This window comes from Choloepus didactylus, chromosome 1, assembly GCF_015220235.1.
Source record: "Choloepus didactylus isolate mChoDid1 chromosome 1, mChoDid1.pri, whole genome shotgun sequence".
Lineage (NCBI taxonomy): Eukaryota > Metazoa > Chordata > Mammalia > Pilosa > Megalonychidae > Choloepus > Choloepus didactylus.
This window is the reverse complement of record NC_051307.1, coordinates 128847621-128863635: the sequence shown is the minus strand read 5'-3', so window position 1 is coordinate 128863635 and position 16015 is coordinate 128847621. Positions and strand designations below refer to the sequence as shown.

The 16015-nt window shown below is 33.8% G+C and overlaps 1 long non-coding RNA gene across 1 annotated transcript in view; it reads left to right on the top strand.

The window, feature by feature from the left end:
- LOC119538502 overlaps positions 1 to 4330 on the top strand; it is a 289526-nt gene extending 285196 nt beyond the window's left edge. The window contains exon 6 of the long non-coding RNA XR_005217564.1: positions 3696 to 4330. This is a non-coding gene — a long non-coding RNA (uncharacterized LOC119538502). The remainder of the gene's footprint in view (positions 1 to 3695) is intronic.
- Positions 4331 to 16015: the final 11685 nt, after the last annotated feature.

The window sequence follows — 16015 nt, the reverse complement described above, 5'->3', positions numbered from 1 at the left end:
TTTACATATATTAAGAATTGGCTCACATGATTGTGAGGACTGAAAAGTCCTTGTGAATTCCGTGGCTGGAAATTCTGGGAGGAGTGATGCTGAACTCTTGAGTCCAGATTCCTTAGGCTGGAAACTGAGGACAGAGTAGAGAATATAGTCTTATGGTAGAATTCCTTTTGATTCCTAAAACCCCCAAATGATTGGATGAGGTATACCCACATTATTGAGGGTAATCACCTTAGTTAAAGTCAATTCATTGTAGATGCTAATCACGTTTATGAAATACCTCCATGGCAATAACTAGGCCACTGTTTGACCAAACATCTGGTACCATAACCTAGCCAAGTTGGCAAACAAAATTAACCATAACACTATAGTCTATTTATAAAGATGCTATAAGTAAAATAAATCAATAGAATCAAGCAGAATTCTGTGGAATAAATCAATAGAATCATACATGTTATATTAATAGAAGACAACAGAACAGAATTAGAGGTCAAAGGCAAAAGATAGTCAAAATTAATTAACCTCTTGAAAATAAAAATGAATGCTTTTATTTGTGCTAAAGAGGAAATTAAAACTCAAACTATAGATTACTTAAGAAATGAACCTCATACATATCAAATGAAATGAATTTCAAAATCATATTCAAACATATTTTACAGCATTAATTCACTTATTTTAAACAAAAAGCCTTAAATAAATGAACTCTGCATCCACCTCAGGAAGCTAGCAAAAAAACAACAACAACAACAAAAAACATAATTTCTAGTCACAATGTTTTTTGTCCTTCTGTTAAACCACAATGAGAAGCAGCAAAAATAACTCAAATATTTGCTCCAAGAAATACCTGATCTTGGAAGATAAGACTGTGAACCAACTAAAATACCTTATAAAATCAAGATTAACAGCTTGTTCACCAATACTTAGTTCAGTACTCTCCCCTCCTGATGTCCATCAATTCAAAGCTTATTTCATAAAATCTGCTTGAGCCCAACCAGTTCCTCTCTTTGCAAGACTTACCTTAAAATCACCCAGTCCAGACACTAAAACCTAATCAACATCTTCCTCTGACTTCCCCTTTCTGAAACACCACACTAAGACTATCAAGGTGGCATTCTTTCTTACAGCTTTTGGGCTAATAAACTTAAGCTTTGTTTAATGATATTTCTGGAGATATTTTGGGAAGTCAGTAGTCAATGGAAGAAAACGAAAGAAATCAATAAATATAAAATATGAATTATTAAAATGAGGAAGAAGTGACAAGTCTTTTATAGAAGAATTCCAAGTAATATATGGAGATTCTCCCCAGCTAGGAGGTGCACCTTAAATTCCACTCCCTCTCCACTCCTCCCTATTGCTGGTGAGCTGGTCTTAGTGATATCTTCCGAAGCATAGTTTAAGGAAAGGGAAAAATAGTAACTTTACTGTGGAGAATTCTGGCAAGCACTACCTTAACCAAATGATGAAGGTTAACATCACCAGTGATGCCATGTGGATATCATGTACTCCCTGCTATGACATGATGAGAAGGGCACTTCATCTCTGTGTTAGTCTTTCCAAGAACTCTTAACCTAAATCTAGTCATGAGAAAACAACAGACAGACCCAGATTAGTGGACATTCAACAGGCTATCTCTCTACTAGGCCTCAAGACTGTTAAAGCTCTAGAAATTAGGAAAGAATGAGAAACTGTCACAAACAGAGGAGACTGAGAAGACAGGACAACAAAAATGCAATGGGATACCCTGGATTGGAACCTACAACCGTAAGAGGAATCTTAGTCTGAAGTTTAGTTATCATACTTTTCCCATAAAAGGATGGAAACTAAAAGCAAAAAAACCTAATTGATAATCAAAAAAGAATAACATCTGTTAATTCTGATATAAAAAAGAAAGGAGAAAATTAGGAGTATAAAAAAGGAACATAAACAAAGATTCAGAGTTGATTTTAAAAATTACTTTGTCAGGAATTTTATTCTACATATTTGAAAATGTAAATGAAATAAAAAATTTCCTAAAAGTTATTTAAGATTCCAGAACTTAATCCAATATATTGGAAAAATTATACAATCAGTAACTCTAGATTTATATGAAATGGGAATAAAGGCCTACCACAAATAATAAGTAGATTGTATGACTTCCACATAAAAAATGTAAGACTTTCAAATACACCATTATTAAAACTAGTTGGAGTTCTAACACATGCATACACACACACACACACAGTCGTCTGTGATAATCAATAAGCAAATACTAGATGACAAAAGGTCCCATTAATGGAAAAATAAACTATAAAATATACAGGAATGTTTTTAACATGAAATATATAAGACTTTTGTGAAAAAACATAATGAATTTATTGAAGAACTGAAAAAAATGCCAAAAATATAATGCCAGGTATATGTCTAATGAATCTATATTCATTGCAACGCTAGTCAAAATCATAAACAATTTAGCAAGAAAATTGGTCAGCTATTTCCAAGGTTTATCTGGAAGATGAATGAGAAAAACCATGAACATGTTGAAAATAGATGACTCAGAGTGGTGGGATTGCTCTGGCAGACAGGAAACATGCTGTACAGTTAGAATAATTAAATGGCACAGAGGAAGAGCAGTGTACGAATATACACAAGAAGTTTATAACTTGCATAAAAAAACACAGGGATATTCTGGGAAGGGAAGTACAGACATAAGTTCCTGATCTCTGAGATTTGAAGACTTATAGTTCCAATAACATGGGCTCATGGCTGTTGACCAAGGTCTGCTAGCAGGGAGGGTCAGAAGAGGTCATGAAAGGGAACTCATTAGGGGTGAAGGGGACACCACCTCAAGAACTTCTGAGTTGTTTATGGGTCACAATTAGTTAAACAGTTTGTGTGGTTGAAACTGGAAGACCCTCTGGATCCATCCAAACTGACATATGTATATTTTAATGACTAAAAATATGAGTGTAAACCATCTGATCTCTTTATACCTATGGGGCCAATGTAGGACTGAGTGCCCTTCTAGTGTTCTTGAGTATTTCATATGAGAAAGGATAAAGAGGAGGATATTGCACCTCCTTGTTATTAAGGGCAGACATGGCTTGATTAATAACTAGGGGGAAAAAGAAAGAAATGTGCCCCAAACTCACTAATTAGGTAAAAAAATCTACATATAAAATATTAAAGGAAACTACATTATTAATAGAAAGTTTTCATTTCTTTGTTTGAGAGGCTCTTTTCTAAGCAAGATATATGGCCTGGATATCACAACATAAAATAATGACAAGTCTAAATACATATTTTAAAAAGTATTTATGGCAAACTACAGCCACAATTAATTGCTAAAAGGAAAGCAAAATAGTAGTCCATTAAAGAAGAAATAAGTAAGGTCAAAAAACATATAAGAAGAGTCAAACTATATTGGTGATTAAGAAATATATTTGAATACATCACAATTAAAAATGTCCCAATCACTTTTTTTTTTAAAAAAAGCAATAATCAGTGAATGTGACGGTGTTGAGAAACATACACAATTGGTGGAAATGCAAATTAGAGAACACTGTAGCATCTCCTACCAAGATTTGAAATATATAAACAAACTGATTCCAAAATTCCCCTTGCAGAATTTTTCCTGTAGAAATTCTCCCACTTAGAAGTTTATCATTGCATTGCTTTTAGGAAAGAAAAAATGGAAAATTTATATTTTATCTATTTTATAGATATGGGAGATGGCGTAATAAAAGGAGGCACCTTCACAACTTGGAGCAGCCAGCAGAATGTAAAATTCTGATGTAGGAGGATACCCATGCCATTTTGAGTGGAGGAAAAAAGCAATTTTTTGCTCAGCATTACCTATAGTCAGGTTTCATTGTGAAAAATTGAATATATTCTTGCATATTTTTCCTATACGCACATATACACATATACATACTCACAGACAACTGTGCATGTGCAAAGTCCTAAATTATACACATCCATGTGCTCATAGAGATTGCAACTATGGTATAGGAACTTAGGGGATAAGAATGAAATTGTTATATTTTACTTTAGACATTTCATTTCATTCAATGAAAACATTGAATGTTTTCAGTGAGCATTCACTTCTTTTAAAGTTACTTCTTTTAAGTTGTAGGCCAGTGTTACTAAAAGCCTGATACTCCATACACCTTGCCCCAATATGTTAGATGCTCCTGCTATTATATCGTTTATCAGCTTTTACGTTTTGCTTTCCATCTGTGATGGTTAGGTTCATGTGTCAAGTTGGCCAAGTAATGGTACCACCGCTGTCTGATCAAACAGCACTGGCCTAACTGTTGCTTTGAGGATGTTTTGTGGCTGGTTTATTAAACATCAGTCAATTGGCTACAGCTATGACTGATGATGTCAGTGAATGGCGTGTCTTCCACAATGAGAGAATGCAGTCAGCTGGATTTAATCCAATCAGTTGAAGACTTTTAAGCAAGGCAGATAGAGGACCTTCTCTTCTTCGGCTGACCAGCAAAGTGTTTCCTGAGGAGTTCATTGAAGTTGCCAGAGTAGTTCATCAAACACGTTCATTGAAGTTGGCAGTTTGTTACCTGAGGAGTTCATCGAACATCTTCATTGGAGTTGCCAGTTTGCTGCCTGCCCTACAGAATTTGGACTCATGCATACGGACAAGTTGCGTGAGACACTTTTATAAACCTTATGTTTATAGATATCTCTCATTGATTCTGTTTCTCTAGAGAACCCTAACTAATACACCTTCTAAGCCATCAGCTCCAGAGTACCATGTATGTTGTGACCACAAAATAGCCTAAATACCTAATTCATGTAAAATGATTAATAAATATTGGTCTATGAAAGGAATGAAAAAGTTAATGAGTAAGTGAATCAATGAATAAATAAATGATTAAATGAGTGAAAATATGAATGAAAAAATAAACAAACCAAGGTAAGAGAAGGGGGTATAAAGAAGAAATTAGTATGACATATTAGAAAGTTACAATCATCTATAGATAATTTAAAAATGAAAAGATAAGATAAATATCAGAATTTAACTGCTTAAAAGTAATAGTCACTAGATATATTGATGAAAATGATTTACAATTTTTTGTCTGTTTCACAAACAAAACAAAACAGGATTATGTACATTATTAAATACACTAAATCAATTTTGCTATAAAATTGCTTAGATTGTAATAATAATAATTTCATTCATTGAATTTCTTCAAAGCATTGGAATTTTCTTATAATTACATAGGTATACTGTAAGTAGAAGAATTGCTATTTTGCTGTAAGAATAGAATTATTGTTTTTTCACAATCTATTTGGACTACCCATAATTAATATGAAACCTTGTCATTTAAAAAATCATGCACTTTCCTTGGATGTTTTTGTATTTTATTTTAATTTATAGCATTGAATTGGAAAGAAAGGAAAGTACCCGATGTGTTAAATTTATTCTTTCTAAAGTTAACCATTGTTCAAAAGATGTGAAACATAAGGCGCAGAAAGCCCAAACCCCAGGGTACTTAGAATGCATTAAGACAAATCCTTGCTGACACCGAAAGACCTTTGCTCCCATTACTAAAATGTGTTTCCTTACCATGTCATTTCTTCCAAGAAAAGTAGTACATTCATGAAAAGTTAACCCTGAAATTTTCTGACAATATATGTTTAAGGGAGGAAAATGTAATGCTGGCCATAAGAGTGCTAAGGATCTCTTTTTTAGTATTTTTAAGGTAGCTGATTGAGGTCACTGTCAATGATTTTGAACAGCATAAAGCTTATCTTTTATATTTCAGGTAGATTTTGTACAATCTCTCTAAATAATAAAGTATTTCTGAATTAAGTAGAAAAAAACACGAGAAAGTTTTTTGCGGCTTTTCATTTTTCTTTTGGTGAACTTTGTTATCCATACTAGATACCCTTTTCTGAAAATAGGTTAATAGTTGACTTACTCTTGAAATATTCTATTAGTGTCATTTCCCTAGTCCTTTCAACTAGTTCAAGGGTCAGCAAACTACCAGCTCACCAACCAATGTTGTCTTCACATGCTTTTATAAATAATGTTTTATTGCAACACAGCTATATTCATTCATTTATATATTCTCTAGTTGAGTCAAACAGCTGCAACAGACAACATATGATTCCCAGAGCCTAAAATATTTACTATCTTGCATTTTTTTCCTTTTGAAACATGTTTATTTATTAATTTATAAATGGTTCCCATCACACATTGCACCTACGTGACATATTAGAATAATAAAACAATGAAAAATGAATAGGCTTTTGTACCTTCGATTTCAGTAAAGCTCCAAGTAAAAATAGTGCATAGTGTTTCAGAATTGGCATCTATTTCAACTTAGAAGAACATGGTGGATTGAGGACCATCTATATTATCTAGGAATATTTTAGAATTTTATTGGCTAAATATCACTGAGTTGATATAGTTAATTTTTAAATAAATAATATTAAATCACATACAATAAACAGTATATATGAATAGTATATAATTCTTTGTACCAAATTTTTTCCTTGTAACTGAAGCATTCAAAAGGCAAGGTCTGGCCATATAACAGCAAGCATATTTACTAATTCAGAATTTTGAGGATTTTAACAATCAGAAATAGTTGAGAGCATATTTTGTGCCTGGCACTATAGGATTAGCCTACACACTACAAATTTGCCAGGTAATTTCTGCATCTAGACTTCAGTGTTTTGATGGAAAGATGAGGACAATAAAGGCAGCTATTTAGATCATGCTGACAATGAGCTGTACTTATCAACTTGTAAGACAAGGAAAGGATTAGTTTGTCTGAAATCGCCTGATTAAATGTCTTCATTGATCAAAGGTAAACACCACTTCATCCCTGTAGTCACAGACTTGTTCCGAGCTCACAAGAAAAACATTGCTATTTTTAAAAGATAAAATTATGTCTCTGACTCTGAACATAATCAAGGTACTATTGATTATCTCACCTGAACCCATCATTTTACAAAAGAGAAAACTGAAATACTGAAATACTGGTATTACTACACAAATAGTAAAATAGAACAGGATACTTGGGCCCTAGTTTTGTTTCTAACTAGTCATGTGATCAGTAATACCAATAATAAGTTTCAGATTGGAAATAGCCAACCAAGAGCTCATACTCATGAGATGATTGTGTTGTGCAGAGGGGAGACAGAGGCCAGACACTGGATTAAGAGCAGATAACCTGGCTCCATCATGAAATAATCATTTGTTCTTAGGGATGTTACCCACCTCTTCAGTTTTCTCTCTTTCAAATTCATACATTTTACTGGTTAATCCCTGCCTTACTTCTTAGCTCTGGGATTCTCTGATTTTATGAATGAAATTGAGCCAGAAAATTGATGTCACCTGAGGTCTCATGAATTTACTGTTGATTAGCCTATTTTTTGTAAATGCAGTAGTAGTAAAGCCTGATACAAGCCAAGTATTTAATGTCCCTTGAGATGAGTTATCCTTCCCAGAAGCACATAGTAATTTGTAATCTGTAATTTGGTTATAAGCACATTATCAGAAATCACACTCATGATTTGTAGTAGTTTCCGCAAATACTAACAAATATCTAATAACTGCTAAATCCAAGATACTATGCTGGATAATGGTTTTATTCCAAGCATAAAACTATTACATCTACCAAATTTGAGCATACGCAATAACATTAATAGCATTTTTATGCTCATTCCATCTTGAATGTTCTCATATCATCAAGCCACTGTATTTTAGATCTATAGATGGGACTTTCATGGTCTCCCACTACACTTCATTCATTTTGCAGTGGAAGAAACAGAAGTCTTTTATCTGACAACTCGTCTTTACTCCTAACAGAAAGTATATAATATGCATATTATAAACAAATGTATTTCACAATGACAGTATTTAAAAAGGGAGATAAAATGTTTTCTCCCTGGTCCACGCAACCGTAGTTCATCTTCACTATAGGTCTTTGTATTTTGTGTCTTCTTTCAGATGGTCTCTTATCTCCTTGTGGTTCCATTGTGATGAAAATCATGGCTACAGTTTCCCCCCTTAGGAATTGTCTGGTTTCACCTTTCTTGATCTCTGACGTTTACACCCAAAGAACTGCCTCTTTGCCCAGTCATCTCCTCAGGTGCTGTTATTCAGTGCCTGGATGCTCTACAGAGTTCTACTGGACTCTGGAGTTTTGATACAGTTGATTCAGATGGTTCGGTTCCTCCTGTGTAATAGCTGTTCTTGTGAAAGGACTGATTCCTGAAACTTTCTACCTCGCCATCTTCCCACAATCTCCTTCACTATCTAGCCTTTTACAGAAAAAGTTTGCCCATTCCTAAACTGAACCAGTTGACCCCTGCATCCTGCCTCATTGCTACAATAAATACACATATTCTAGGACAGCATTTCTTATACTTGAGAAATAGAAATAATCCTATTGAAGGATAAACAGTATTCTCCTAGACCACCAGTAATGCCTTAAATTATTTGTATTATGTAGTTTCTTAAATATGAATGGACATATAATTAGGTATACACTGTTTATGTTTACAGCTTTAGCGTATTCCAAAACACATTTAAAGTATTAAAAGTTTATCATTAACCAAATTGACTTAACGAAAATGCTGTTTTGCAAAAATGAAATCAGCACTTGAAACATGAAAATGTAACTACCTCATGTGACACAGGGTATTTTGAGTTTGGCTGATGGTCCCTCATATGCATCATGTTTTGATTCCATTCTCCTTCCCTTCTCTATTAACATTATGGTGAAACTTCCTTTGGAACTGTTAATGTCGGCGTTGTTTGGTTTTGGTTTCTTAAGTAAGCACATCATAAATGGAGAGAGAGCACATAATTGACACACTGAGGCCACCTCTGTTCTTTTCTCATTTTCTCAGACCATTAAAATATTCTCCCATGACACCAAATCATTTCCAAACAGATATGCAATGTAAGCACTGGCATCCCATGTCAGTCTTGTTTATAGTGGCATTCCAGATGATCCAATGTAATCTGATATGTATGTGAATGTGTATAAAGATCTAAACTTGTAGATTGCCAGAATGCATTTGCACACCCTATTCTGTTTAAAAACAAAAACAAAAACAAAAACACTGATGCACGGCAAAGGTGAAAACATTTTCAAAAAATGGAAGGACAGATTATTGGTCACTTGGTTTAATAGGTAAGGCAAGAATGGCAGACACTCTAAGGTGACAATGCTGGAGCAGCTTTTACTAGAAAAATCATAAAGTTTGAGCAGAAAGTCAAAAACATGCCCCTTTATTTCAATAGAATCTACTTTCCTATAAACAGCTCCATGAATCTTATCAAATAAGGACACTGTGAGTCTATTCTGCATAATACAGAATTATGAAGGAATTGAATGAGATATTGAAGACTATTATTTTACTATAAAGGTATATAGCCAACCTAAAAATACCAAGACTTACTACACTGAATAGTTAAGTATTACAGGACTTAAAGGATTTTTATGAAAAACTGCCAAAAACAAGTGGTAAAAATAATAAATACTTAAAAAAAATTCTGAAGTAATTTGATTAGAGAAAATGATATGTTATAGGAATTTGCTTTAGAAATATCCTTATAATAACCAACCATAGTAAAATTCTGATTATAGATAAATTCTTATATGAGAAAAACTGGCCAAATCATATTTTTTTAAAATTATAAGATCTCAAAATTTTAACTTATATTTAGACACATTTCGATGCTTGCCCAACATATTTCTAGAGCATTAATTTGGATAATTGTGATTCATAAGATTATAGAAATCCAGTTTCATTTACATTTTGAACAACTAAAAAAAGTTAGGAAATTATGATTCTTCTGGATAATGCTTCTCAGATTTGAATATGTTCCAGTTACCCACAGTTTTTACTGTTTAACCAACTGTTCTATAACAGACCATAAAATTTGCCTGGGGTGAGGATGAGTGAGAATGATGACTTGGACTCACTTCTAGGTTACTTCTACTTTGGTTTGCTTCTAAAGCAGTGAATAAACAGAGTAACTGATGTAAGTGAGAGAAGAAAGTAAGTGAGTGGCTATGATGCCGTACTGTCTCTTACATCTCACGGAGGAACATCAAATTTGGTGGTCTTGGTAGACATGAGGAGTGAGATCCTGCTGAGTCAGATGAATGTGGATCTGTGGGCTTGTGGCCTTCTGTGCTCCAGTAGTTATATCAGATCCCAGAAGCAACTTGCCCACTTACCAAAAAAGGCAATACTCCTGTTGCTGAGGAGCTGGCATCCCCAGGCTAACAGGGCCTAGGAGTTCTCCTTTTATGATCACTTAGGCAAGCCTAGATGTACCTTCTCAATGACATTCAACTTCCCTGATTCCAGTACATATAAAAATTGTTCCTTGAAACAAAGGGAAAATACAGTGCAAAGAATTAGGACAATTAGAAAGAAAACAGTCAATACATTTTTCAATAAAAAGATTTCTAGTTATTTTGATAAAAACAAAATACATGGGGTTATTATCCTATCATAGAATGCTCTGCACATTTTTAGGTTATCAAAATTTTATTAATCTTCTCCACAATGTAATCAAGAAATTCAGTATACAAATCAATTTTATCACAAATGCAATTTTGTCCAACATTCATCTCAAGAAATGATATCTGAAGCCCAGCTGATATGTTGGCATCTTTACATCCCTCCTTTCTCTCAGAATAGACTGTGGTATATTACAAAATAGATTCCCTTTGGATCATGACTTTTTCAGTTGCAAATTCATGTAAACTACAGGACCAGTTTGGCACCTGCTGTGATCATGAGTCTACTGCTGTTTCTCTAATCAGAAAACATTCCTATTAGATAAACCATCTGGTTTGAAAAGCATCCCTTTTGCATTCAAAATGGTTTTGTTAGAATTCAGCCAAAGTATATTTCAAAAGGAAAGATGCGTCAGCAAGACCAGACTGTTTATTAATGGAACTGTCCTCTATTACAATACCATTTAGGGGATAAAACTGTAAAATGAAAATATTACACACCATGAATGTTCTGGTTACATGGGAAAATGGGAGTGGAGGCAAACCTTTGTCTAACGCCATCCACTGAAATCTGTGAAATATGTCCTGTCATAGTTATCTGATCAGAGCCAACTAAATTGCATGTTATTCTGATTGCAATCATTTCCACTGAAGTGTGACATATCATGAATGTTGCCTCATGAACATCATAATTACCTGTGGGTGCTACTTGGTTATCTACTGAATCATGCATATTTTGTGAATGTGTGTCATTTTTATTTCTATAATTTTCAGGCTATCTCTATCTGACACTATTTAGTCAAATATAAATATAATGCTACATTATAAATAGTGAAAAGCAACTCCAAATCTCTAACCTTTATATTTTGAGTCAATTTGGGGCAATAATAATAACAAATATTTAATTTTCTGATCAGGCACCACTAGCTGGAAAATAATATTGAAACATGACTCTAAAAGTTAAATCTTAACAATATTTAGGAAAACTATGGATACTTTAAAACATGCTGCTTTTTCATCATTTTTCTTCAATTAATATATGTTTATCAAAATTTTACTGTGTGTCTAAACTATGTTATAAGTTGTTAGCTACATATCAAAAAATGGAGATAAGCTCAACAGAAAAAGACAAAGAACCCAATTTAAAAATGAGCCAAGGACTTGAATAGACATTTCTCCAAAAAAAGATATACAAATGACCAATAAGCATATGAGAAGATGCTCAACATAATTAGCAATTAAGGAAATGCAAAGCAAAACCCCAATGAGATACACTTTATACCCACTAAAATGGCTACTATTAATAAAATAACAAGTTTTGGAGATGATGTGGAGGAATAGGGACACTTGTATGTTGTTGGTGGGGATATGAAATGGTGAAGCCACTGTGCAAAACAGTTTGATGGTTCCTCAGAAAGTTAGGAATAGAATTTCCATATGATCTGGCAATCCCCCATCTAAGTATATACTCAAAAGAATAGAAAGCAGGGACTCAAACAGATATTTGCACATCAGTGTTCAGAGCAGTATAATTTACAGTTGCTAAAAGGTGAAAGCAACCCAAGTATCCATCAACAGATGAATGGATAAACTAAATGTGGAATATACATACAATGGAACATTAATCAGCCATAAAAATGAATGAAGTTCTGATTCATGTGAAAACATGGATGAACCTTGAAGACATCATTTTGAGTGAAATAAGTCATATAAGCAAGGAAAAATATTGTATGATCTCACCAATATGAAATAATTAGAATATGCAAATTCATAGAGTCAGAAATTATAATACAGGTTACCAGGGTCAGGGGTAGAGGTAGGGAATTGGAAGTTAATGCTTAATTGGTACAAAGTTTCTGTTTGGGGTGATGGAAAAGTTTTGGTAAAGGACAGTGGCGATGGTAGCACAACATGATGAATGTACCACTTAATTGAATACTTGAAAGTGGTTAAAATAGGAGGTACTATGTTGTACATATGTTACCATAATATAAATTAAAAAAAACAAAACAAAATACAGTACAACACAAAGAATTAACCCTAATTTAAACCATAGAATATAGTTAATAATATAATTGTAATAATGTCGGTTCATCAATTACAACAAAGACACCTCGCTAATGCAAAATATTCATAATAGGGAAAAGTGCATGGAGGAGAGTAATTTCTGTATGATTTCTCTGTAACCTACTATTGCTGTAATAAGAAAGAAATAGAGGCATATTTCCTGCCTTTGAGGAGTTTGCATCTACTTGAAGAAGCAAGATTAATATATAAAACAACTGCTTAGTCATGAAAGGGAAATCCAGAGTACCTGTGGATTTGAGGGAATCAAATGAAGATATAGAGGTAGGGAAGGAAAAATCATAATGGAGGAAGTAGAATGTGAGCATTGTTTGATGGGTAAGTTGGTGTTAGAAGGATAGAAGGCAACAGGGAAGACACTTGGAAATAACATAGAAAGAATCACAGAAATGCATGATGTAGGTAAAATGATCCTTAAATAGCACATAACAGAATTTAGATTTGGTTAGGTCAAAGTTAAAATGTTGCTAACTATCCAGAGCCTCCGAAATTTGAAGCAAACAATTTAATATTTGTCCATACAAATCCCAATATCTTGCTCTTATTTTCTCAATCTCAATCCTGAACACAATATTGATGTGGGGTGAGGAGGGCATATATTATATTCTGGAGCATTTAGTAACTTACAATGCCTTGTACACTATGGCACTCACATGATAATATTTCAAAGAGTGAAAGTGTGAATGGATATGTAATAAATGCTGGTTATTTGATGTATTTTTTTCAATTGAAAACATCACTGTCATTTTCTGGTTAAGAATCCAAAGATCTGTCGATATTGGCCATGCTTGACATGAGTATGTGGCTACTATATTGCATTAGGGAAAGATATGATTATTGCTGAAATTAAAGAAATGATAAAGATGGAATTTAAGAATCCCCAAGAACCCTAACAGCCTCCTTGAATCATATTTTTCCTCCTAAATTCCTGTCATTTCCTCTTTTTGCTGACTTAAAAAATCTCGTTATTGAAAACATTCTTTTGGAAAGTACAACAGATATGAAATCATTGTCTCCAGGAAGCTACTAAGAAAACACCATATATTATTTAGAACTGTTATGCATTATCTAGATTTAGAAATAGGTGTTGGAATACTTTGCCCTCACACTACTAACAGGGGCATTTTCATAAGATTTTGTAACCAGCAACATTGACAACAGAGAGGAGAGTTTTGTTCTGAAAGAATTAAATGAAGTACAATTAAATTTCAGCAGGCAGGAAAAAAACCCCCACAATTTCTAGGAATTGGAAAGGAGCAATATAAGTAACCAGGCATAGAAAAAGACAAACTGTGTCAAAATAGGTCTGCTGACATACTCAGGGTATATGAGGTGTGTGTGTGTGTGTGTGTGTGTGTGTGTGTGTGTGTGTAAGTATACATACACACTGGTGGGGGCTATGTTAAACTCTGAATAAGCTAGAAAAAAATACAAAAATAATAATTGGGACAATAAATAATTATTCAATTCTAATATAAACACTTTCCAGGAAGGAATACCTTAAGAGTGAGCACTCAATAAAACCACTTAGCCCTAATAAAACTGTTTCTAATGGACATTTTGGTTAATAAAATTGACATGTGACATTTATTGAAATTTTACTTATGCCAGACGCTGTGCTAAGTGTTTATATATTCTTATTTTATTATTTAGTTCTCACCACACTCTTATATGGTTTTTGTAGATAGGGAAACTGTGTCAAACAGAGTTTCAGGAACTTGTACAATATAACAGAACTGAGCCTATGGATTTCATCCCTGTGCATCCCAGTTGCATATTCATGCAAAGCAGAAATGAAGGAGAAAGAGGGTAACTGTGCTAAAAGTGTCATGTGAGGTAGCTCCTAGTGTTACTTTTGTTACTATGGTTGCTATTTCTATATCTAGCTGACTTCAAGATCAGTATATTAGTAACATTGTTGGAGTGAGCAACAAATAGGTGTTGGTACTTTTCAGAACCCAGTTTGAGGCAGAGACTTCTTGAAAAGAGACCAGTAAACCCAGAAGTGTAGACCTTGCTCACAGCATCTGAATTAGAGTTTTTAAAGCTTCAGGGGCTGTTCGAACATTGCCATGAAAATAGTATTGAATACTTTTGATCATTCCCAAAAAAGAAATGGACTAAAGTTATAAAAGTGTTTCAAGTATATGAAAGAATTCAAGAATGAGCAACTGAATAATGATATAATTTAACCATGGTTGTGTGTTCCTGTCTTTTAATCATTGTGTATTTCCAAGCAATCACAAACAAAATTTTATCACAGTTTCTGTTATTTTGACCTGATTTTTATCCCTGGGTCTGTCACTTATTAGTTGCATGACCTAAGAAAAATCATTTAACATTTCTGTGCCTCAGTTTTCACATCAAGAATTGTTTTGAGAATTAAATGAGTTAAGTAGGTAAAGCACTTGGGACAGTTTCTGAACAGAGTAAGCACAAGAAAATTGTTAACTGCTATTATTGTTTATATGTATATATTCTTAATAAATGAGATAGATGAATATACCAGCCATTTTAAATTATTGATTTTTTAACTGTGTAAAGGGGGCATAACAGAGGGAGCATGGAGAAAAGACCCTTCTCTATATAAACTTCCTTTGACCTTCTAAGCGTCTTTGCTCCCCTCTTCCCCATGCCATCTCTCCATCAATATCACGCTTACCATTCTCCCAGTAAAAGTCTTAAATTCTAATGTGAGACTTTACACACAGGAATGTCTTGTGAATGTAGTGTGGAGACAAAAAAAGGTTGATACGTATTGATTTAAGTAGTGCTGGATAACATGATCTTAATCGCCTGAAGTATGGCTATCACTTCACTCAGCTTTTGTGACATGCTTTATGCAACAAGCTATGGACCTTGCTGGGGAATGTAATCCTCTACAGTGAGTATAATATCCACCCCAAGCTCCCTCGATATGAATCTCCAAGTGAGAAGGTGCTTACAAAGCTCAGAGCCCGGAAAAAAAAGTGCCTCCCTTGAGGAATAAGAATATTCTGTCTTCATTATTGGCAAAGAGCTTCGTATAATTGATTGTCTCCTTGTCTTCGACTTGTCTTTAATTATATACAAAATTAGTGATTATGCATGTTTTTAAATATGATAGTTCAGTGAAATGTTATCAAAAGCATTGCAGGGAGCAAAATCTCATACAGTAGGAGTAAGTCTCCATGAGATGGCAATTACTCTATTCTTTTGGGGTCACTTTCTTTACTCAGGGAAAACATGTATTTTACATTATCACACAAGAGAACTGTGAATAAGTTTATACTTGCCTCATTGATTCACACTATTATATTTAGTTCCTAACATATTTCTATTAATTTCCATCACCCATGACACTCCAGCCACATTGGCCTTCTTTTAGATCCTCAAACACCAAGTATTTTCCTGTCTTTTGTTCTTTACACGGCTCTTTACTCCACCTGGAATGCTCTGCT